This window comes from Pleurodeles waltl, chromosome 6 (assembly GCF_031143425.1).
Source record: "Pleurodeles waltl isolate 20211129_DDA chromosome 6, aPleWal1.hap1.20221129, whole genome shotgun sequence".
In the NCBI taxonomy this organism is placed as follows: domain Eukaryota; kingdom Metazoa; phylum Chordata; class Amphibia; order Caudata; family Salamandridae; genus Pleurodeles; species Pleurodeles waltl.
The window spans coordinates 1,021,952,241-1,021,978,940 of NC_090445.1; positions in this window are offsets into that span (position 1 = coordinate 1,021,952,241).

Consider the following 26,700-nt stretch of genomic DNA (forward strand, 5'->3'; position numbering starts at 1 on the left):
GTGGCCTGTGCAGTTTGAAAGTTGGTGGGCGAGAGGTGGTACACCACCAGTGAAAGGTGCGCAGCCTGAGGCAGCAGCCAAAGAGTGCTGAATCTAGAGGGCTCAAGAGGTAGCGGTGGTGCCTCCTCCTGCCAAATCTCTTCTACCAGCTTCAGAGGTGCAGCGGGGCCTGCCTGGAGGCAGGGAGCACAGAGCATCAAAGGGGTAAACCCAGGCATGCTGACAACGAACACACTGGCTTCCAGCACAATGCAGATCTAGTGACGATGTGCATCATGGGACAACCCAGGAACTGCTGGGCACTTGGTGTTTCACACATGCGCATTTGTATAGCCCAGTCTCTTGGAAGTAATAAAGTGTGCTAGAAAGTCCCGCTCCAAACGTAGCGCAGAGTGGCAAAACTCCGAGAACTCCAACACTAGAGCGAGGTTTGCTACACAACCCAAATTTCTTTTAGAAGAGTAGATTAACAGTCCATCTTTAAAAGCCCAATGTTTTTAATGCATTTTTTTCAAACTATGTGCTGAATTTGCATCATTTTTTTTATGCAAATTCAGCGCAAAACTAACTTCATATTTATAATTTGACGTTAGACCCATATAACGTCAAAATATTGGAGTTTGCACCATTTTTTAGAGGTGTAAACCTACCTTACGTCAATGAGATGCAAGGTAGGTGTTCACATCTAAAAAATAGTGCTAACCCCATAGTCCCATATTTATCCCCCATGCTAAAATGAAGTACTGGTGGGAGGAGGGGCCAAATAATGGTGCAAAGCTGGATTTGCACAATTATTTAATGCCTGGATCAGACCAGGCGTTAGAGGACCTGTGGACCCATTCCATGGTTAAGCACCATGGAATAGGTCCACAGCTGCCCTCCTTAAGCCTCAGGAACACCCCCACCCACACCAGAGGGACACCGGAGGATGGGGGACCCCATCCCAGATAAGTAGGGTGAGTACGGGTATGTATTTCTTTTGTTAATTAAAGTGCAATCGGGAGCCCAGCTTGGAGCCCCCTGCATGGCACAGGATGCAATGGACATACCCAGGGGACACTGGTCCCCTGTGCTGGCCACTGAGGTGGTGGGCATGACTCCTGTCTTTTCTAAGACAGGAGTTGAGTGGTATGGATGGTTTTGTGTCAGAAATTGATGCTAGGCTGGTTAGAGGCATTTTGTTGCCTCTAATCAGCCCAACGTCATTTTTTGGTGCAAAACCCCCTTCTCCCATACAGCTACCCCCACCCGGCTAACGTCATTTTTTTTACTCTAGCCCACCCCTTGCTCTGGATTGCACTATTCCATAAATATAGCCCCTAGTTGGCGCTCAGGAATGGCGCAAGCCGGTGCTAAACTTTTTGATGCAAAACTGCGTTAGTGCAGTTTTGCATCAAAAAGTTATGCAGTTTTGCATCAAAAAGTATAAATATGCCCCTAACTAGTTCAGGTTTGCTGGCTTTGCCATAACATTTTATATTGAACAGATTCATTTTTCCCAAAGAAGTGATGGAGTCTTTACCTTTTTGAAGGTAAAAGGAGTATTATGTGGTGTGAGGGTTAGTCCTCACCACGTAGTACTCTCACAACACCCCAAAAATGGTCTTTGGATTCACATTTATAAATCCTTAGCTCAGTCCTGGAGTGTGTCAAAAAGCAATCAGGCTCTACTAGAGGAACATTTGTTAAGCATTTCAGAGCACCAACATGGATAAGTAATTGACAAGCCGCAAAAGAAATCCAACACCAATATATAAAAATAGAGCTTATTTTTTATCATAATTTAAACACCAAAATAGATGGGATTGCATCAGTACAACCGGAGTTATAGACTTTAGAAGCAAGATTAAATCACAACAGAAATGGCATTTAAACATTAAATTAAAGTCAGTAGAGAAAAAACACTTGTGATAAATGATCACTTAGAGGTCGAGTTACGTGGAACCCTTGCAGGGCTGAGGTTGTGTAGGTCCTATGATCAGGCCACAACAGTCAGTTCAGTTTTACCTGGCCCATGGCGTCCGGGTGCAGAGTTGTCCTGGCTGTCCGTAGCGTTATGCGGGGCTCTCCCTGATGCTTAAGCAACATTGCAGAAAAGAAGATGCAAAAACTCAGCAGGGTCTGGGTTGGCGATGTTGGGTGCAAGCTGCACAGTGTGCCCTGCAGTTTCAGCATTGAGTGTGGGGTCACTTATCGGGCTGGCAACCAACAAACATTGGCAGTGGTAAAGGTGACAAAAAGCTGTGGGAACTTCACGGGGTCTGGGGGAGTGATGAAGAAGCCTGAAACTCCGGTGCAAGTGAGACTACAACTCACAGAAGACACTGGACCACTTGGATTTGGATGATCCCACGGAGGGCCCAATGGCCTGTGATTCTTCAGATCCTGCAAGAATGTTTACCTGCAGTTTGCATTGGACTAGTGCCACTAGTCCAAGGGAGACTTAGAGTGCTTCTGGCATCCACAGGAGTCCCTCTGGTAAGGAGTGCTGAGCTTGAGCCAAGGACAAGGATCGTTTGTGCAATTCCAAGTCTGTTGCCTCAGGGACAGTGTAGCCCTCTTTTGCTTTATTGCAGTAGACGGAGTCTGGTTGTCATTGCACAGGGCTCCTCTTGGTCCTTCATTGAAGTTGGTCAATGAGGTCTGAGGTTCAGGCATCAGGGGTGTCCCTTAAATCTTGGATTTGGGGGAGTTAGGAGTTTGGAGGTTAATGGACAATTGGCACCTAGCTCCTGCCTCATCCTGAAGTGACCACATCCGGTTGGACGGGTCATCTTTTGTTACCCAGAACCCTCTATTCTGTCACTCCTCAAATGGAAGACATCAAAGTTTAGTGCACAGACCGGGATGCTCACCGTAGAGGAGTGGTTAGCCTGCTGGGGGTGTGCACTACCTTGTCCTAATATCTTTTCTGTCACAAGCAAATGTGCCTGTGGGCAGGGGAGGAGGGCTGTTTCCTCTTCTAGGGACAGCACAAATGGCTCTGAGGGATGGTGAAGCCTTTGAAGCTCACCGACCTGAAGTGCCCATTCACTAGCCAGGCCATTTACTAGGAACTTTTAAGGGGGTAAAGTCTCCGCCAATTGGAAATTTACCACGTCAACATATCAGTTTTATGAAAGAGCACAAGCACTAGGACCTACTTAGCAGGCTCCAGTGCACTAACAAAGTAATAACCATCAGCATCAGGGGCAGAAAGTGGGGGATGACTATACACAAAGGTACAGTTTCCTACATAACCCCCCAGATAAAAGGGAATGAGCAGCTAACCTGCACCCTGGTAGTTCTCATTGTCTGAGTGGATAACCTGGAAAGGCCGTCTGCATTGACATGGTCAGTTCCTGGTCTGTGTTCCACTTTAAAGTCCATGTTATGTTAAGCTATTATGTTATGTTATAGCCACTTGCTATCGCGAACAACCCACTCCCAAAGGAGCATCTTGGTGCTAGGCACAACAGATTGGCAGAGCAGTTACAAGAGACTTAAAAGGAAACATTAAACAACCAAGTTTTTAGTAGCTTTGTTACTGGTTCCTGTAAGGAAATTGACCACCTCAACAGTTTGGGTTTTCCACTCTCATCTGCATCAGCCATCTGAGAGACCTGTGGTCCGTTTGAAGCTTGATGTGAGTGCCAAACAACTATGGCCTAAGGTTCTCCCTGGACCAAATCACAGCAAAGTATTTCTTCTCAATGGCACTCCAATGCTGCTCTGTAGTGAGGAATCGACTGCTGCTATAGGCAACTGGTTGATCGTGGCTCTCATCATTTGTTTGTGCTTACACTGCCCCAATCCCATGTTTAGAAGCGTCTGGACAATGAACTCCTTGGGACAGTCAGGGGCCTTGAATACAGGTGCTAAGCATGTAGCCTCCTTCAGGGGTCAAAGGCATTTTAACATCATATAGTCCAGATTATCTTTTTAGACTGCTTGTTTGAAGTATGTTCAGTGAGCAGGGCCACAGTGGTTCCATAATTCTTCATAAACCTCAAATAATACTCATTCAAGCAAGAGAGGTCCCTGACTTGAGTCTGCGTTTTTGTAGGCTCCCAGTCTAGAATAGTCTGAATCTTGGGTTGGAGAGGATGTACTTGACCTCCACCTACGAGGTGGCCCAGGTACACAACAGAACTCTGCCCTATGTGGCACTTAGTGGTCTTGATAGCCAACCTGTAACACTTCCTTCACTGGACCAGGTGATCCTCCCAGGTGGAGCTAAAGACAGCAATGCCACCTAAGTATCCTGCACTAAAGTCTTCTGGAACTGAAATAACTCAATTTAACAATCTTTGCAGGGTGGGTGGTGCATGTTTTAGTTAAAAGTAATCACAGTGAACTTGTAGTGGCCTTCTGCAGTTGAAAATGCAGATCTCTCTTCATCCAATCTGCCAGAACACTGAGGTTAAGTCAAAAGTACTCAAGAATGTAGCTGCACCCAACTTTCCAATTTGCTCATCTGATCTGGGGATAGGATGAACATCAGTTTTTGTAACTGCATTGAGGCCCCTGTAATCCACACATAACCTCATTTCAGGTTTTCCCCCTTTTGTTTGTGGTTTGGGGACCAGCTCCATTGGGCTAGCTCAGGGGATGCCAGAAGGGTCAATAACCCCAAGCTCCAACATACATCTTGCTGACCTCAGTCTCACTGCAAGCCTTCAGTTCTAACAATCTGTAAATCTTGTTCTCAACAGAGAGGCTGTTACCAGTGTCCACGTCATGGAGGTCATGGAGGGGGTCACTTTCCTCTTCCTAGCCTTTATCAATGACCATGAGCATGGTCATGTCAGCTCTATCCTGGTGGGGCTTTAGGTGATATACATGAAGAATCCAGTGAGATTTCCTTCGGGTGCCTACGTCCACCAAGTAGATTACATCCCCATTCTTTCCCAAGATTGTATAGGGCCCAGTTCACTTGTCTGGGAGGACTCTGGGACCCACAAGCTTCAACTCTCACACCAACTGTCTTGGTTGGTACTCCACCAATGCAGATTTTTGGTCATACCAGTGCTTAATAAGCTCCTGGCTGGCCTTTAGGTTTTTGTTTGGTTTTTTCATGTGCACTGCCATGCAAGAACACAGGCTTAGTACATACTCTACCATGTCCTGCTTGGGCTCCTTGAGAGGTCTCTCCCATACTTCCCTTACAAGACTCAAATGATCTCTTACAGGGTGACCAAACAAACCTTCAAAAGGGGCAGAACACAATCCCCTTTTGTGATACCTCTCTGTATGCAAACAGTAGGCAAGATAACAGGATATCCCATCTCCTTCTGCATTTATCGGGGGCATTGGCATGCCTTTCATGGTTTTGTTGTATCTCTCAACTTAACCATTTGTCTAAGGGTGATAGGTGGTGGTAAACTTGTAGCTCACTCCACATTCATCCCACATAACTTTTAGATATGCAGACACAAAATTAGCCTCTCTATCTGATACCACCACATCCTGGTGAAGATGCTAAGGAGGGCCTTTGTCACTGCAGGATCAGTTGCAGGCCTGAGGGGATTGGCTCTTGGTATCTAATGGCATGGTCCACTACCACTAAGATAAATCAATTCCCAGATACAGTTTCAGGGTCTAGGGGAACAACAATGTCAATCCCTACCCTCTCAACAGGAGTCACACCGACAGGTAGTGAGATTAAGGGGGCCTTTGGGAGTGTGCCTATCTTTCCACTGGCCCGGCAGGTCACACAGGAGTGATAAAACTCCTTCATTTTTTCAGACACCTGAGTCCAATAAAAATGGACAACCACCCTGTCCAGGGTTTTAATTTGTCCCTGACGTACAGCTAGGGGGATGTCATGGGCTAAAGTGTGGAGGAATTGGCAGCACATTGGGGGGACTACCACTCTCCTGGCTGTCCCTCGTTAGGGGTCCGTGCCCCCAGGGTACAGAAGCCCATCCTCCCAGTAAATCCTGGGGTACCACTGATGTTCTCCCTTTTATTGACTTGTAGCCTGCTGCCTAAGTCCTACAAGAGTAGGGTATTCCCTTTGCCCTTGGCACAGGTCCACTCTGGAGTACCCCCAGCACTTAGAAGCAGGTCAGGCCAGGTCAGGCCAGGCTCCCTCACTTGCAGTTCCCTCCTTAGGTACCAGGGCATCTCCCTCAGGAAAACTCTCCCTCGGTCCTGTGACCTCTTAGAAGCTGCCTTAGCAGACTTCTTGCCCTTTCTCTTGCTGGGAAACACTTTGGGCCTGATTACAACTTTGGAGGAGGTGTTAATCCATCCCAAAAGTGACGGTAAAGTGACGGATATACCACCAGCCGTATTACGAGTTCCATAGGATATAATGGACTTGTAATACGGCTGGTGGTATATCCGTCACTTTACCGTCACTTTTGGGATGGATTAACACCTCCTCCAAAGTTGGAATCAGGCCCTTTGTCTACTGTTTCAGGATCCAAGACCTTTTGTTTCCCTGACGTGCTGCATGTGCTTTTGTGGTAACCCACACCCACTCAGGGAAACTCAACATTTTTGCATAAGCATTCCATTCCACTTCGGCCCATGCAGACATCTCAAGATCGTTTCCCACCAGACACTGTACTGGGATTGCAGGGGACACAACCACTTTCTTTGGGACAGTAACCACTCTCCATTCTAAGCTTATCAAAGCCAGTGGGTGGAGCTTAGTCTCATTGTCAGCACTAGTAACCTGGTGACTGACACCAGGCAATATTTGATTTGTGAAAACCAGTCTAGTTGCCACTATAATGGCACTAACTCCTGTATTCTTCAGAGCCTCTACCACAGTCCCATTGATCTTTGGCCATTGTCTATACTTCTCCAAGCTTGGAGGTAAGCCAGCCAGGGCATCACTATCCACCCGACCCACAGAAACTAATGCAGCCTCTATGTAACCTCTGGCCTCTCCAGTGTACACCTGTACCCCCACTCCTATGCTAGCCAATCACTTGGACAGTCCACCACTATGGGACGTTTAGGAGAATGCTGCATCTCCTTTCTTATGATTTGCCTGAATACAGTCATGACACAACCCAGCTACTTCTGTTGGATCCCAGTTCTTTCCCTTGTATCCCTTACCATTGGACTTGGTGTCTTGGGCCCACCCTTCTGAGAATTTGTTTGGGGGCTTTAGAGGACTCCTTATTTTTATCCTATTTGTTGCTCACCTCTTTTCCCAGCGGAGAAGCCTTTGAACCCTTTTCCTGGTCACTTCCACTATGGGTATTTTTGAACACCCTGGATCTGACCCATCTGCCAGCTATCTTCCCCAGCTATCTGGAAGATGATAACTCAAAATCCACCAGATGCTGGCACAAAATCTCAGTGGTACAATTAGTTAAAACGTGCTTTTTCATAATGAAGTTATACAGCCCATCATGAGTATCCACCTCATTGCCTTTGATCAAGCCTTGTAGTACTTTGACTGAACAGTTGGCAAAGTCTCCACCCTGTTCTGGTTCTGGCCTTTCTGAGTATCTCTGAACTTTACCCTGTACTCTTCTGTATTGCGTCCAACTCCTTCTACCAAGGTCTCCTTCATCTTCTGACAGGGCTCAGCTACCTCCTCATTAAGGGTCAGAAGTCAATCTCTGCCCTTTAATGAGAATAACTCCCAAAGTAGAGAATCCCAGTGTTGGAATGACAACTTCCTTATCTTGCAAGCCCTCACAAAGGCTGCAAACCATTTATCAATATCTTCTCTATCACTATACTTGGAATCTTAGGGTGAAATGATTCACCCTTCTCCCTATTATATTGGTTGCTGCCACCATCTATGGGCCTAAGGCCCAATTTAGCCCTTATTTCCTCCAGGGCTAGTCTCCTCTCCTAAATTCTGCTTTTCCTCTCCTCCATGGAGATTAAATCCAACTCTTCCTCTAGGAGTCCCACCACCTCACCAATGGGGGCCTGCTACAGTGACTCCTGTCACTTCCCACTAGTGATGGGTGATGAGTCTTGGGGCCAGATGTATCAAATGATTTTGCACTCGCAAACTGCGAAATTGGCCGTTTGCGAGTGCAAAATCGTGGTCTGCAATGCATCAAAGGCATTCGCAGACCACAAAATGAAAATCGCAAAAATTGCGATTTTCTGCATTGCGACCTGGATTTTGCAAATCGCAATTTGCGATTCGCAAAATCCAGGTCGCAAGGCAATTCTGCAAAAAATCGCAAATTGGGATTTTTCGCAGAATGGTATTTTGCACATGCAAAATACCATTGTCTGCAACCAGGTGGCAACCTGGTGCAAAATTTAAAAATGCAGGTGAACTGTGTGTACTTTACATGGAAAATAAAAATAAAAATTGGGGAGCAGGAGAGGGGGCCATAGGCCCCGTAGCACCCTGGCCTTTTGCATTTCACAAATTGCGATTTCTGTTTCAGAAATCGCAATTTAGGAAATGCAAAAAATTCGCAGCTATGGGCCAACAGGCCCATAGCTGCGAATGGGGCCAGTATCGCAATTTGCGATTCGGTAATTGCATTTGCGATTTTTAAGAAATCACAATTACCGAATCGCAAATGTGATACATGGCCCTTTGCGAGTCAGTAATTGCGATTTCTTAAAAATCGCAATTACCGAATCGCAATGGGCCAGATTCATACATCTGGCCCTTGGTCTCAACCTCTTTCCCCTTCATGCTCTGGGTTTGGGTATCTTCCTCAAACTCAACAAGCTCATTCTCTGAGGACGTGTCCTCTTTCTGTTCTCTCTTCTGTTCATAGAGGCTGAGGGATCTCTCAAGGTCCATCTTTTTGGTTCTAGGTCTTTAGCCAAGGCCGCTTGCTTTCCACAAGGCTCTAAGATCACTGATCCCAAGGGCTAGAAGAATGGATAAGTTGAGACTTTTGTAAGCATCCATTGTGGCTTTTTACTTAGTAGATGGGGCCTTATTAAAAATGTATAAAAGCTTTTTCAAAAATTCCTTATACACTAAGGGATTTAGATCTTGTGGTCTTACTGCCAAGCCATGTCTCATGCCGGTTCTGGAAAGATCATCATGTCAGTGCTCCCCCACCCGCCGCATTTAGATACATTGCGGCAAAGTCACTGACTGCCGCAATGGAGTTTACTCTGTGGCACCAGCTGCATCCCGCAGCTGATGTGGGGGACTCCAATGTCGAAGATTAGCACACGTTGTTTTGTTGATGGTGGCATACTGCCAAGCATATTCAGATCACATAGTCATGCTGGCGGTGTGTCAGCAGTGGGACTTTTTACAGCATAAGCCCATGGCGGGCCCAGTTAAGTATAGTACTATGGCAGTGGCCATTGGTTGAATGCTTGTAGCCCACACATCTTGCAAATTGGAAGATTGTAAACACCTGCAAAATACACTATAAAATATACTCCATTTCAAACCATGATCCTTTGCCATTGCACTCCAGCAGATCATTTGGATGTAGGAATTTTCACAAGGGAGTTAGGTTTTTTTCTGTGTTACTCTCCCTCTGTTTTTTATTACTATTACTTTTATGTTCCTCCATCATCTTTTTGACCATTCTTTTTTCATAAGTAATCACAATGGTAGGGAGATAAATCCTCTTTCACAGAGGAAGAGTTGTCTGTCATGGTGGATGAAATCACTAGAGTACAGCCACAATTGTTTGTAGCACAAACCCAAAGTAGTATTTCCAAGAAAAGGCAAATGTGGCCAAGAATAGTGTATAGGATGAATGCAGTAGCCACTTGTCTGCGTATACAGGAGGAGATTAGGAAGAGGAAGAATGACCTGCGGGGGAAGGTTTGTTTACTGGCCTCCAAGCATCATCTAGAAGCCCTGAGGACTGGTGGTGGTTCTCTTCTCCATCCATTACAACTCTTTCCCTGGGAGGAGAAGGTCTTGCAAATCCTCCATCCTGAAGGCTTCACTGGAATCCCTGGTGGAGTGCAGAATGGTGAGTCACACCTATGCATGTCTAACTAATCACCAATGGAGTCCTGCCCTTAAGTAGATATGGATAATTTTGACTAAACAAAATATGTTATGTCAAACAATTTACCAGCATCATAGGTGTAGCTCTCCTAACAGAATGCTACATAGATAGTCAGAGTCTGTGTGTTTCTCCAGGGATCATCCCTTGCATGGACTCTGCCCATTACTGTCTATCAATGTTTGTTGTTGTTCTTTCATGAACTCGTCCAAAAATACATCTATTTTCACATGAGAGTACAGTGCCCCTAAGTTGTATTTACTCCTAGTCACATGTTATCCATATGTGTGTACCAGTTGCAAATGTGTTTTCATATCTGATACTGTCATTGAAAGTGATATGTGAAGCTATTTTTCAAACAAGCATTGTCCATGGTGTAAACAGATGACTACTACTAACATGGTGCTCTGTTTCTGGATCTGACAATCAAAAGTGAAATGTAATGCTGTAACCCTGTCCTTTATTCCCATATACACACATCTAAAAAAACTAATGCATTTGTCAGTCACCATGTCATGTTTATCAATAGAATATAATGTTTTGTGCATCTCAACCATCTTGACATCTGCTCATAGCTAGACTGTATTGAAGAAAATGCTCATGTAAGTCATTGTTTTTTTAATCTAAGAAATCAAAAGATTTGTGTGTCATACTGAATAGAATTAGTAGCCACACACAAATTAAATTTAACTGTCCATATGATGATCAATTGCGGTATCATGTGCATTATGAACCATTGTGTATCCAATGGCATCCTAGATCTTGGAAGGGTTAAAGAATCCAGTGTACCCACCACTGTGTGGGCCTCAATGTCTTTCACATGTAACCTACAAATCTGGACTTGCACGTTTGCATTTCAGGACATCTCCACAGGGTCAGGACTGGAGTTTTCATCTGTGTAAATCAGGCTGCATGGGCTAAACAATAAAAATCACACAAAGGCCTAATCAGTCAGGTTTAGGTCTAGGTTTTAGAGTGGTCCTCATGTAAACGAAGACACATGAAATGAACAAACTATATTTTAATTACATATCCTCTATATCCTTCACAGGTCCAACCACCCGGACCAATGCACCACCATCTGGCAGCCAAGAGACATCCACTCCAACCCAGGTGCAAGTCTTCAGTGAGGCCCTTAGTGTTGCTAGTCCAGGTGATGAGGAGCAGGATGGCCCATTTGGTCTGTCTGGCCACATGGCTCCACTAAGTTAAACCCAGCCCACAGCTACACATCCGACCACAGCTGCCAGAGAAACTCAGCATGAGGACACCTCTACTTCCGGTGCACCGAGAGTCAGCACACCTATTCAGAGGCCCCCAACCTGGCTCATGTTGAGCCACCAACAACTCAGATGACTGGTCTACAAGGACCCAGTGGTTTGAGGCACACTTCAAGGGCACAGGCTAGTGGGTGTAGGGGTCATGGTAGGGAATCTGTGGCCCAACCAAGCAAGGCTACTTGTTTTTTTGTGAGCCAGAACACCCTTGACCAAGTCTTGTGATCAGTACAACAGTCACAACACAAGATGGGCAAGGTCCTATCTGAGCCCCAGGACATTAGGCAAGTGTAGAAAGAGAACAATACAGAGATGCAGAACATTAATTCCACTTTGGCCTCCTTTACTGGGGTGATGTACGACATCTACTAGATCATGTGCAAGGCTTTTCCTGGCCCACCTGCCCCTGTCTGTGATCCCTCAACATCTGGGCAAGCTACAACTCTAATTGCCACAGACATGGGGGGGGGGCTGCCACAGGAGGCGCCTGCTCCTTTCTACCAAGTCCCTACACCGGTGCCCCCTCCTCCCTGAAGGCGGCAGTCATCTGGACCAGTAGCAGAGGATGACAACACCGACAACACCACCTTTAAGAGATGCAGAACCTAATCTCCTCCTTGTGTGTATACCATTCACACTGTGGACAGTTTCATGGACACATGTACCTTTTCTGTAGTATTTTTGATATTGGACTTCAAACTGTTTTGGGCCCTACTATCATGCTTCCATCCACCATGATAGATTCTTTACTGTTCAATTTACATGATTTAATTCACATCACACTTGTTTTTCTTTCTTCACAATAAATGTAATAGACACTGAGTAAAAATTCTTGTTTGATTATTTGTGGCATTTCCTTTGTCATGTCCAGCTTCCAACATCATTTGTGGACACTATAGAACAATACGTTTTGAAAAAAAAAGTTGCAATCACAAAGAGGAGAAGTGTCAACAAATGTATTGAAAGCTATCAAACTCTAGTGAGAATGTATATGGAACATGCCAATTTTGAAATTAAATCCAGGTAGAAATAGAGTCTGGGCAATAAAAACCAGTCCTAACCCCAATATCAGTGCCATTCAGGGTTATACACTCAACTACCTTGATACCAGGGAGGAAGGGGAATTTTCAATGTGAACAGATTAAATAGGCAAACTCAGTTGGAGCCATATATCCTGCCTTCACAACAGGAATCCAAGACCTATAACGTTAATAGTCTATAGCATGGCAGTGGCTACATTTGAGGTCACATGAACAGTACAGGACACGTTGGCAATATCTGGTGCAATGTCACATTCACCATTCGGTGGTGTGCTAAAATAGTTCTATCATCAATAATGAAACACATCAACAGCTACCCCCACTGTCCACAAATTGAAGATGCAGCCAACGTGAAGGGATAACAGTATGCTAGGGCTTCACATGCACCATACAAATTAGGTTTTAACAACTCAAGTGGCACATATTGCCTTGATGGCAACATCGCACAGGAAACAGGTCACATACAATCTTCTGATCTTTGTCCATTCCAAGTGGGTGTCTCTTCCGGATCAACACATGTTCACTTTCTCCTTAAAAACAGTTACATATCAAAGCATTTGTCACAACGTTGAAATGTACAAATTACAATGACATGGTGAAGGACCCTGAAACAGAATAACAATGGAAAATAATTTTTACCACATATAAAAAGTAACTCAATTGGCAAGTCATGAGAACACACACACTTACCACAAGAACATTTAATCTATTTCAGTAACCATATAACGCAATGTAGGGAAACCCTGATTCATGACCATCTTTGCCTTGAATTTTCCTACACTTACCATTCCTAACAAATACCATGACAGACAGATATGTACCCCTGGGCACAACCTGTACTGACATTGTACCATTACATTTGTAAAGGTAAACTTACACTCAGATGACAAAGTGGGCAATCATATCTTGATGTAAGTCAACTCCTTCTTCTTCGCCCCTGTCATCTTCATAGAGCAGTTCAACATCCTCACACAGGGGCTCATCACGGTCTCTCTCCTATGCAATTATAGGGATGTCTCTCCTCAGGGTGATTGTGTTGAGAATGCAACAACAACAGTGATTTGACACACCTTATCGGGTGAGTAGAGGAAGGTTCCACTGGTCTTGTCCAGACACCAAAACCTAGGCTTCAGGAGCCCAATGCCTGCCCCACTGGCCTCTATGTTCTACCATGGGCCTCATTGAAACAAACTTTCCCTGGCGTTGTTGGATTTCTCAGTGCTGCCAATAACCATGATCAGTTAGGATATGTTGCATCTCCCTCATAGAACTAATACATCAACAGATTACTACCATATCTAACAATTGTCCCTTCCTAAACTAGGATTCAGGTAACAAATCTACAAGTCATGTGGTACTTACCAACAAGCCAGGCCATCTCTCGTCCAAGTTATGACATCTGTGCGGGTATGTTGCTGTTTCTTAGTATAAATCATTCATGTGTTGACAAGGGAAGAGAGCACACACACTTGAGAGGTAGAAGTCTGGTAAGCAGACAACTTGCAGTAGTCCTGTTCTTTGTTGTGTGGTGGAACCAAGTCAATTATGTGCCATCTATTGCTCCAACCACATGTGGTATTCCATCCAAAGCATAACATTCTCTCTTCACAGTGGCCATATTCTGTAGTCGTGGGGACTGGATGTAGCTGTTGATGTTCTTAATCAGGGAAGCAAGGACTTCATGTAACACACCACTGAAAGTTGGCTGGGACATGCCCCCATGTGTTGCCACAGTGTATTGAAATGTCCTAGTGGCTACAAAATGCAGTGCTGCCATGAGTTATAATATTGTTGTTATGGCTGTTGGATTCATATTGTGAGACAGGAGATGAGGCTCCATTTGCTCACACAAATCTAGGATAGTTTGCCTATTTAGACAATATTGCTTGAAGACGTCCCTTTCCTCCATGGTGGCAAGTTTTGGTAAGGGCCAAAACACCTGGGACTGTTGCCTCCTACCCATAGCTGGGTTCAGGTGTCTGTAAGTACAGAAAAGAAAATGGCAGATGAAATAGTCACACTATACACCTAATGTCAAAGCACAACTGACTTCTGGGTAACAGTAGAAATCTCATTGGGTAATACGTGTTCCACACATTGACATCACATATTTGGCCCACTAAGATATATACATATACATATTTTAGATTTTTTACTCATTATGTACAAATAATACATTTGCCCTGTAGAATTAGCAATTTTTTTTTAATACTGTCAAAGGGGGATAGTACTTTCCCTGGGGCACTATCATTTGCAAACAGTCGTGGTTCACATTTTTTTGTGTCATATCTTGCCAACAAAAGTGTCGTTCGTATCTGACTGTAATGCACTAGCCTCCATTTTGAGTGCTGGTGACTCAAAAACAATTGTAAAATGGGCAGTTAAGCACTCAAAAATGGCAGCTGCCTGACCTTGCAATCAGGACATTGCCTAGCCAATGGCCATCAGCAGAAATTGACCATGTAGTAGGTAGTAACCTTCCCGACAGGCCCTGCCATGGGCTAATGTGTGTAACAGCTGTGTACAAAATCCAATGGCTATGTCCTTGTCCCCCGGGGATCGCTTCTGCTATGTACTTGTATGCCGTGTTGTGTAAAAAATCACTTGCCTCCAAACACTGCAGCCATCAGGACCTCCTCGATTTTTGTTGCTGATACCAATGTTTGGGAGCCAGGATGCCAGGCAATGCAGGTGGCAAGGCCACTGGCTTCTCCCCTGAGGAGCTGGAGTTTCTTACCAGGGAGGTTCTGTCCCTGTACAGCCAACTCTATGGGACCCCAAAGGAACAGCTACATGTCTGATCGGGGAATGTCTGACTGAGTAACCTCTTCCTTTATGGTCCACAGGATATTAGTTTCCTTTTTGGTAATTTGGGTATTGTTGTGCTTTGGGTTGACAGAATGATGTATCTGGGACAGATTTTTGTGACAGATGTCTGAAATGTCTGTGCATGGCAATGTTAAGCCCCCTAAGAGTAGACGCTGTAATGTGTGTCTATGTCACACACAAATCTTATTTCTTCACAGAAACTGCAGGCCACTGACTGGCACTAGCCAGTGGAACAACATACAGCCAATGTTGAAATGACAGTGATGTTGTTTGAAAAATGTAGTGGATCTGGAGTTGTCTGATACTGTACTGTCACGTGGGAGTCCAGCACATATTCTGCATTGTTTAGTTCTGTATAATTTCAACCTGTCAAGGAGCCACATATAGGTAGACTTATTTTAGGTGCAGCAAGTTCAGATGACAGTGACTCACCATCATCCATCCCAGTCTGTCTTATTAGAATTCACACTTGTACAAACATCCCACAAATCCCTGCTCTCACTGACACATAGCAACCCTCCTCTATTGCCCTCAGTCACTGTATGTGATGCAGACCATGGGTTCTCATTCGTGGGAGTTTAGGCAGGAAATCAACATAGGTGTGCATATGATTATGTGCAAGGATTATACAGGTGGTTTGGCATTCAGTAGCTCGCAATGATTGTGAGTGATCAGGGGTGGTTCTCACAACAGGTTTGGTTGCCTAGTTCTGGCCAAGGTGATGTTGTAGGCCTCAGTAGGTAACATGAGGATCTAGCATGTATTGATGGTGCACATGAGACATGAAATCTCTGCAAATCAGCATTTCCACTCTACCTATGACTATTTCTGAAAAAGAAAATTGGAACTGTTTTGTAAATGTATGGGTGTATTGTTAAAATATGATGTCACAACTGTACAGCCCAACAGTGACACTGAATTGGCTTTTATGTCATCTATATAGGTCAACACCCATTAAAAAATGGAAATCAGATTAAAGCCAAGTCGAGCAGTCCTCCGAGTTATCCAGGCAGTGTGCCACACCCTAACCCCCTAATGCAATGTTGTATGCCGACAACTGTGAGGATGACACACATCCAAAGGCCATGATGATTTCTGAAGATAGAAGTTGGTCAGACTGTGTCTGATGCTGTGTGTGGGGGTTTGCTTTGTGCTGTATCATGCCACAAGATTCCGTGCCCCCCTGGCAATTAATGTACAAACCTTGCCACTCGCCAAAAATGAAATAAAATCAGTTCTTTTAGTGGAAGCATACAAATTCTTCCTAATCAAATTTCTTTATTGAGGGGAAGCATGATGGTGGATCCTATGCGGCCATCTCAATAGAACTGTGAATGCTATTTTTTTGTTCATCACATAAGGTTACCAATGTAAATTTGTGTAGAGTGGGGCTTTCAAACAAAAAGCTCTGCTCTGAATTCAAAAAGATAATGACTGCCCTCCTCCCACCTGCGCTGCTGCCACATAAAAACAAATATCTAAAACACCTAATTTATCTAAGATACTTTAATAGCAATACAACATCATGCTTGCCCCTGAAAGTTCAAGGTCAGGCATGGAGTTCAAGTACTTTTTTGTGGATGCATCCAACCTCTGCCCCATCAAAATATGTAATCCTGGCTACCAACATGTGGACAAAGCCAAAGTCCCTATCCTGTTAGTGCGTCTTCAAGCCCTTTTTTTAAGCTGATTACATAATGTCTGGTAGCAGCTGAGCTGTCAAGCCAGACCTAACCAGGGTCATGAAGCTAAAGTTTCTAAAAACTGATGGCCAACAGTTGTGATTCACATACAGCTAGAGCCCGTTCGAAAACCTTTCAAAAATTCAAACAAAAATATATGATTACAAATTGACGTGCATACTCTGAAATTGATCAGTAACAGTTATCTATATTACTGGACCCAAAACATTCAGATGAGTTCCTAGTCAAAGGCTAATTGCTCATACCCTGCTTGGCTTGAAGGAAGTGAACAGCTCAAGTCATCTAATTTAAAAAGTAGCTCAATTCGTTCAGAGGCCATGATTCTTGATGTATAATATATTCCATATGGTACCCTCCTTAAACACTCTTTCAGCACCGTTATTTCATCTTCTGCTTCACAGAGGCTAACTCTCGCATTTAGGAACTACAATTTTTCAGCTCTTTAGAGCAAAATATTCTGAGATATGACCAGCACAAACAGGTAATTTGCCCCACATACCTTTCATGCCTCATGCTAGTTTTACATTTTTTGTGCAGAGTTTGAAAACTCAAAGGGGCTACCTCTACAAAACCTCCAAGTACATAGGTCTCCACTTCCCCTTTGTCCTCCTTAAGCACCTACTGCCCTCAAAGTCTCATATGTTAATTCATGCACCTTTTGAATTGGCCTACACCAACCCCATTTTGAGGAGACCTCCAAAATAAAGGAAATCGAAACGCATTAACAATACTCAACAAAGGGAAGTAAGAACATCAAGGACCACAAATTACAAAGCTGTATGGCCATATAGGGGGTCATTCCTACCCTGGCGGTCCTAGACCGCCAGGGTAGGTGACGGAGGAAGCACCGCCAACAGGCTGGCGGTGCTTCTGGGGCAATTCTGACCGTGGCGGTCAAGCCGCGGTCAGAAAAGGGAAGCTGGCGGTTTCCCGCCGGTTTCCCGCCGGTTTCCCGCTGCCCCAGGGAATCCTCCACGGCGGCGCTGCAAGCAGCGCCGCCATGGGGATTCCGACCCCCTTCCCGCCGGCCTGGTTCTGGCGGTTTTCACCGCCAGAACCAGGCTGGCGGGAACGGGTGTCGTGGGGCCCCTGGGGGCCCCTGCAGTGCCCATGCCATTGGCATTGGCACTGCAGGGGCCCCCTAACAGGACCCCACATTGATTTTCAGTGTCAGCTTGGCAGACACTGAAAATCGTGACGGGTGCAACTGCACCCGTCGCACGCCAGCAACTCCGCCGGCTCCATTCGGAGCCGGCTTCCTCGTTGCTGGTGCTTTCCCGCTGGGCGGGCGGGCGGCCTTTTGGCGGTCGCCCACCAGCCCAGCGGGAAAGTCAGAATGACCGCCGCGGTCTTTTGACCGCGGTACGGTCTTCTGGCGGGGGAACTTTGGCGGGCGGCCTCCGCCGCCCGCCGAAGTAGGAATGACCCCCATAATCTCTACCAGCTAAATAAGAGGCGCCTGAAGCTAGTGATGTCCATACACCTGATAGTAGACTGCCTGAGTACATGGAAACAATTAAGCAATCTTCACACATGATATGTTTGAACTGTGGACTAGTGTTCTCTTATGGTCTCCTGTCCTGCAAACATTGGTTCTGACACCATGCACTGAAGAGTAAGTAACTCATGTGTGCAATAGGAATTGGTAAGTCATTTTGTTTAAAAAAAGGCAAGTTCCACACATGAATTCACACACTCACTGGTGTTGGTTCTCATGCGATTATATTTGGAGCTTTATAGATTGTACCTTGAGGTTTTTAAAAAAGAAAATGTCTACTAGATACTGATTGCGTTTTCTGATATGCAAACCTTCAAAAGATAAAACTAAACAATGGTGAAAAAATGCAGATTTTCCAAGCTTTACTGAAGGGAAGTATAGATTTCATTAAAGATGCGGAAGCAAGCATTATGGTTTCTTTTCTTGCTTTCATTTTAATGGCAGTCAAGATATAATAACAAAACTACATTTCCCATGAGACCCTGGGAAAGAAGAAACCACCAAATGAAGTCATAAAGGAAGAACCAATAGGCTTACTAACAGTCTTAACTGCGACCAACAATTTCTCTTTTCTTGTGAGAGCGTGTCAAGAACAAAGAAACATTGGTATAATGACAAGACCAATAGAAATAGCCAGCAATACTGCAAATAAGTCTTTGGCAAAATCCAACATAGTAACTGAAAGGATGTTTGACTGTTCTGAAAGTTGCCAGGACGAGGAATATCCCAAATGATGCAGTCCATATGATGTAGATAAATCCTGTGGAATCAACCTGGCAGAATGATGAAAATTCTCACATCGAAGTGGTGACTGCAGGTGAAACTGGCCATGAAAAACAATATAGGGACCGTTATCAAAGAGAGGACGGTGGAATAATACTCACCTTTGTTCCTTTAATAAAAAAGAAACTTTCCTTCACTAAAGCTAGGAAAATCTATATTTTATTACAAGACCGGAGGCTCCTATTATGCCTGTTTAAACCATATTAACAACAGAGTTTGCAACATTAGTAATTGGTTTACAATAAAAAGTTTTTGAAAGTGGAAACATTAGACCAGTCTGTTGATCCAAGAATTTCCTTCAATCCAGAAGCCGCTCAGAAGGCTTTAGAAGAAAAAGTCCCCCAGACTGAGTGAGCTCCAAAAGAATTGGTGTCAATACCCGCTAAGGACATAATCCATTTAATTCAGTTGGGAAGGGTAGTGGAAGACACAGGTTTATATGGTTTAAAGAATGAAATCAACAATTGAACAGAGGAGGACGTTCTCTAATCTGCAGTCTTTGCAATATATGTTTTTAAACAATTTCCTGCACAAACATTTTAGGATGGGAAGGAAAATGGGGGTGATGTACAGCTGACAAATTTGTTTTTGTTCTTCTATGAATTCTGAATGAAACACTAAAAGGAGAAAATTTCACTGAGGATATATCTAGAGCTCAAAAATCAGATATTCGCTTTAATGAAAATAAAGACACAACAATATCGTCAATTTTGCAGATAATAATTTAAGAGGAAGAAACTTTTTATGCTGCCAAAAAATAAACAAATTCAAAATCAAATTAACACCCCACATTTGATTGTATTTCAGAGTAGGGAGTTTAGAAAATCTCACTCCCTTCAAAAGAAGACAAATCAAAGGATGCTTGCCATTGGGTTTTCCATCCACTCAACCAAGTTCCGCAGAAATAGCTGATCTTTAAGAACTTACTTTTCTGTATGCTGTCCCCTAGGAAGCTGAGAAAGTTAAAGAATTAATAATCAAAGTCATATCGGCTGAAAAGGAATCTTAATTCCTGTCCATACTCCAGCTACTTCGTGTCACGATTTACGTGCTGCTTTACCCTGGAGGCCACAGAGCGAGTGGCGTGGATTCTGTTCTTGATTGTTCGGCCTTGGCCCAAGTAGGGGTGACTCTTTCTGGTAGCCACGGTGTTGCATGCAATGGGTACGCCAAGAGCAGGCCGTGTCCCTCAGAAGTAGCGCCAGGGGGAAAAAAACCCTGAAAGGGGAAAAACCCCCCACAAAGATATGTTCCTAAAACAGGAACAAAAAAGAAGAGATATCAGCAAGAGCAAATACAGGAAAAAGTATTCTGAACTGACGAGAACCAGCACAGGAATACAAGGAAGCAGGAGCGAAGACACCATCCAAACAGAAAGTGTTGCAGCGCAAGGAGAGAAAAAATCACAGCCCTTAAATACCATCAAACAGGAAATGACCAACAGGAAGTAAAAGGACACCATCTTAGATAGGGAAAAACACATAGAACAGAATGGACTAGGAACCATAGAGAATAGGGAACAAGGAATGCTGGGAAGAGAAAGGTAACATGGGAAGGGTGAAAAACATAAAGGAAGGCACAACCATATGTCCAAACAAAAGAAGAAAAGAAGAAAAGAAAAGAAAAGAGAAGAACAGATGAGTGGGGGGTCAGACATGCCTAAAACGCGGTGCACAGAAAAAGAACGAGGCCCCATGCCCAATTTGGGGCCTCTGAAAGCACACAGCAGACTGGGGGCGCGTCTCGTCTGGGAAACGCGTGCTGCGGCCAGAGCCAAATGTTCAGCTCGTGTCGCGTGCAGCGGCGCAACAGTAGGTCCCCCCACGAAGGCCCAGGTTTGTGCCGAAACAAGCGGTGAAAATGACAAATCAGAAGAGGTGCGTGAACAGAAGATGCATCTTCCCAAGAGCATTCACTGGAGGGTAACCCTTCCAATGAATCAAGTACTGAAGACGTTTGTGAAAGATACGAGAATCACAAATCTCCTGTACCTCATATTCAGGTACATCTTCCACTAACACAGGAGGAGGACATGAAAACTGACGAGAGTAAGGATCAGGTACGTAGGGTTTTAACTGAGAAACATGAAAGACCGGGTGAATTCTCCAGGTACGAGGCAAGTGAAGATGGACAGCAACGGGATTGATCAGCTGAAGGATTCGTAAAGGACCATAGTAACGAGGTGTGAACTTATTCTGAGAAAGGCATAAAGGTAGAAATTTTTATGAAAGCCAGACTTTATCCTGAAGGTGATATTCTGGGGCATCCCTCCGTTTCTTGTCTGCTATTCTCTTCATGCATCTCTTGGTGTTCAACAAGTTAGAGCGAATCAATCTATGAATCTGTAAAAGTCGTCTGGAGAATGAAGTAACAGCAGGAAGAGAAGGGGTAGACTGAGGAGTAGTAGGAAAAGAGGTAGAATGATAGCCATATGAACAGAAAAAAGGAGTGACCTTGGAGGCACTATGGACAGAGTTATTGTAGGAGAATTCAGCGATAGGGAGGTAAGTGTTCCAGTTGCTCTGAGTAGAATTACAAAAGCAGCGAAGGTACTGCTCCAATCCTTGGTTGAGACGCTCAGTCTGTCCATTGGTTTGAGGATGGAAACCCAATGAGAGTGCTATGTTGATATTCAGTGTCCTACAAAAATGTTTCCAAAACCTGGAGATGTACTAAGTTCCCCTGTCAGATACAATGTTTTGTGGAAGTCCATGGAGACGTAAAATATGATGGATAAATATCTGACTTAGTTCTTGGGAATTAGGTAGTCTTTTCAGAGCAGTGAAATGAGCCATCTTAGTAAAGGAATCTATGGTGACCATGATAACCCAGTTTCCTGCTGATGGAGGTAATGAACACATAAAATCAGTAGAAATGGTGTGCCAGGGAGCCGGTGGAACAGGTAATGGTTGTAGTAATCCTGCAGGTCTGGTGCGGGGAATCTTTACTTGAGCACATATGGGACAAGTCTGAACGTATCTTTCGACATCTGATTTCCAGGTAGGCCACCAGAAAGATCGCAAGAGTAGTTCTGGTGTGGCCTTAATGCCTCCATGACCAGCAACCTGTGAATCATGGCACATTTGTAGTGACTTTTCTCTGACTCCATTAGTAGGGAGAAACAACAAGTTCTTATAATAATAATACCCTTGCATCTTACATATGTTCAGTTTCTTTACTTCTTGATCAGTCATATTAGAGTATTCCAGTTGTACCTCATCCAGGAAAGACTGAGCTACTCCGATGATTTTACTGGGCTCAAGAAGATACTGTGATGGGGTAGAAGTACAATCTGGATAACAGCGAGATAGAGCATCAGCCAAAATGTTTTGGGATCCAGGAATGTAAGTGACATAAAAGTCATACTGACTGAAGAAAAAGGCCCAACGAGCCTGACGACTGTTCTGGCATAAAAAGTTACGTAAACACTATAGATTGCGATAGTCTGTTCTTACCTCGAAGGGCTCTTTGGAACCCATAAGAAACTGTCTCCACTCAAGGCAGGCTGTTTTCAGGGCTAACAACTCCCTTTCAAGTACTGAGTAATGTTGTTCTGACCCCGAAAGTACATGGGACAAATAGAACACAGGATGTTCAAGACCGTCATCTTCTTGCTGTTGGAGTAAGGCAGCTCCGATGGCTCTTTCGGAAGCATCTGTAACAACAATAAATTGTTTGTTGGTATCTGGGTGCCTCAATATCGGTGCCTGAGTGAATGCCTTTTTTAGACTCTGAAAAGCTTGTTCAGCCGCCTTGGTCCAGACAAAACCTTTCTTTAGATTTTCCTTTTTTAATGTTTGCGTTATGTGGCTGGTTTGTTCTGCAAAGTCCAATATAAACTGCCGATAAAAATTAGCCAATCCTAGAAAACATTGTGTTTCCTTAATAGAGGAAGGAGAAGGCCAATCTAGAATGGCTTGTACCTTTTCTTGGTCCATAGCTATGCCAGTGGGACTAAGGTGATATCCCAAATATTTGACTACGGTCTTGTCAAACTCACACTTTTCAGGTTTACAGGACAGTTGATGTTCCAGGAGTCTTTGGAGGACCTGTTTAACATGAGAGGAATGAAGTTCAGGACGTTTAGAATAAATAAGGACATCGTCTAAATAGATGACGACCGTATGGTTCAAGAGATCAGAGAATACTGAATCCATAAATCTCTGGAAAATGGAGGGGGAATTAGTAAGACCAAAAGGCATAACTCTGTACTCATAATGACCGAATGGGGTCCGGAAAGCAATTTTCCACTCGTCTCCTTCTTTAGTACGCAAAAGGTGGTAGGCTCCATGAAAATCCAGTTTGGTAAATCGTTGAGCCCCTCTGATTGCCTCTAGTATATCCTTAATGAGAGGCAAAGGATAACGGTCTTTTATGGTTATTTTATTTAGCCTGCAAAAATCCAGGCAAGGATGAAGTTCCTTTGTTTTCTTGGGTACAAAAAAGAGAGGAGCCCCAGCCGGAGAGGACAATGGTACAATAAGACCGCTATGTAAGTTTTCTTGCAGATATTCTTTTAGTACTTCTCTTTCAGGTTTAGTAAGTGAATACATCCTCTCAAAGGGAACAATAGCTCCGGGTTCCAAGGGAATAGCACAATCGTAATCTCGATGTGGGGGTAACACAGGTCTGGTTGGTTTTTGGAACACATCTTGAAATTCTAGATAGTGATCAGGAACTCCTTGAACTGTATTGATGGAACAACCAGTAATACTTTCAGTAGGCATCATCCTCTTGGGTGACCAATAAGTGTCTGAAGCAAAGCAGTTCTCATGACAAAACTGGGAGGACAAGGAAATAGTCTGGGTTTCCCAATTTACATAGGGGTTATGTCTTATGAACCACGGAATTCCCAAAATGATAGTATGACTGGGGGATGATATTAGATCAAAGGAGATGCGTTCTTGATGGTTTCCAAATTGTAAACTCAGTGTCATGGTGGTGGTATAAACTGGACCAGAGGATATTAAAGACCCATCCACTGTGTGAACTTGTTCTGGGGTTTCTTTGGGTCGTGTTGGTATTTGTTGAGCCGTGGCCCAAGTCTTATCCATGTATGTGCCACTGGCACCACAATCAAGTAAAGCCAGTGTTCTCTCTTGACGGCCGTCCGGTAAATGTAACATCACAGGTAACATAAACAAAGTAGTGGCATTATCTTTGAATTAACTGATGGAAGGTATAGCTGATGATCCCGTCCCCTCCCTTCTTACAGAGGACGGGAAGTGGCGTTTCCCGATGGCCTTTGAGGACGAATGGGGCAGGTCCGGAGCATGTGGCCGGCAGCACCACAATACAGGCATAATCCCCTCCTACATCTGTCTTCCCGCTCGCTAACAGAAAGTGATCCTCGAGTGGTACCCACCTGCATAGGTTCGCCTTCGGCATCTCTTGCGGGAGGACGAGGTTCCTCGGGACGATGCATAAAGACACGTGAAGTGCTTGGCTGAGATGATCCTCTACTCTTTCTCTTCTCCACACATCGCTCTTGGAGACGGTATTCAATGGAAAGAGCCTGATCCCTCAGACCACGAAGATCTTCAGCTCGGGTGGAGTGTACTAACTCGTCTTTGATTTCTTCTTTAAGTCCTCTACGGAATGAAGTCACCAGAGTTCGTTCCACCCAAGTGGTCTCAGCTGCTAGCTGTCGAAAGCGGGTAATATATTGGAGGACATCTTGTGAGCCTTGTTGGATGTCACATAAGGCTTCTTCTGCAGAGGCCTCCAATCCTGGACGACTGAACATCTGTTTCAACCGACTCACGAAGGCAGGATAGTCCGATAATACTGGGTCATTGGAGGATACCATCGGGGTTGCCCAGGCGAAGGCAGGACCAGATAAGGCACTGATAAGATATCCCACCTTTGGCTTGTCGTGGGAGAATTGGGTAGGTCGGAAGGCGAAATACACAGTTAATGCATCAAGGAACTCTCGCAGCTTAGTTGGTTCACCGGAGAAACGAGGAGTAGAGGTGGAGACGGCCGGAACATCTGCACTGTGAAAGGCCATAGCTTGTAGTAAAGCAGCATTCTCGTTGCGTAATTGTTGCAGTTCCTAAGCCTGTTGCTGAATGGTTGCCAGAAGAGATTGATCAGGATCTGCAGCAGCCGCCACTGTATCATCCATGATGTTAGACGATGTCTGGAGTATTGGACGCTGCAATCTGTCACGACTTACGTGCTGCTTTACCCTGGAGGCCGCAGAGTGAGTGGCATGGATCCTGTTCTTGAATGTTCGTCCTTGGCCCAAGTAGGGGCGACTTTTTCTGGTAGCCACAGTGCTACAGGCAATGGGTACGCCAAGAGCAGGCCGTGTCCCTCAAAAGTAGCGCCAGGGGGTAAAAAACCCTGAAAGGGAAAAAAAACCTCCACAAAGATATGTTCCTAAAACAGGAACAAAAAGGAAGAGATATCAGCAAGAGCAAATACAGGAAAAAGTATTCTGAACTGACGAGAACCAGCACAGGAATACAAGGAAGCAGGAGCGAAGACACCATCCAAACAGAAAGTGTTGCAGCCCAAGGAGAGAAAGAATTACAGCCCTGAAATACCAACAAACAGGAAACGACCAACAGGAAGTAAAAGGACACCATCTTAGATAGGGAAAAGCACATAGAACAGAATGGACTAGGAACCATAGAGAATGGGATACAAGGAATGCTGGGAAGGGAAAGGTAACATGGGAACGGGGAAAAACATAAAGGAAGGCACCACCAGATGTCCAAAGAAAAGAAGAAAAGAAGAAAAGAGAAGAAAAGAACAGGTGAGTGGGGGGTCAGACATGCCTAAAAACACAGTGCACAGAAAAGAACGAGGACCCATGCCCAATTTGGGGCCTCTGAAAGCACACAGCAGACTCGGGCGCGTCGCGTCTGGGAAACGCGTGATGCGGCCCGAGCCGAATGTTCGGCTCGTGCTGGTCACAGCGGCGTGACACTTTGGGCCAGCAAGACGGAATTATAAACTTTTGGCATTCTTGGACCCCAAGAGTAGGGGATGTATTGAGCAGTTACTTTGGAAATTCCATGGTGTCTCCAGTGTGACCCAAAATCATCCATGCCACTAGAGTAAGGGCATGATTGAGAATCATGTTGTGAGGAAGACTGCCTGGGTTGAGAAGGAGAATGGGAAATATAGGAATGAGGACTGGGAAATCGACTGACAACCCCAGAACTGAGGGGAACCAAGGCTTAGTTTGCAAAAAGGGTGTTACCAGAACCCAGAAAGCCTCTTGGCGGTGAACTTGGGCTATACCCTGGCTATCATAATGAAAGGTGGAAAGGAGTAATTGATATGAAGAAACCAGTTTTTAAGAAAAACATCAGTTGCTATCATTCAATCAATCAATCACTGCATTTGTAAAGCGTGCTACATACATACGAGGGTCTCAAGGCGCTGGGGAGGGGGGGTGCTACTGGTCGAAGAGCCAGGTCTTGAGGAGTCTTCTGAAGGCCAGCAGGTCCTGGGTCTGTTGTAGGATGGTGGGGAGAGTGTTCCAGGTCTTGGCGGCGAGGTAGGTGAAGGATCTGCCGCTGGCGGTGGTTTTTCGGATGCGGGGGACTGTGGCGAGGGCGAGGATGGCTGAGAGGAGGCTTCGGGTGGGGGTTGGAAACGGAGTCGGTTGTTGAGGTAGGTGGGTCCGGTGTTGTGCAGTGCTTT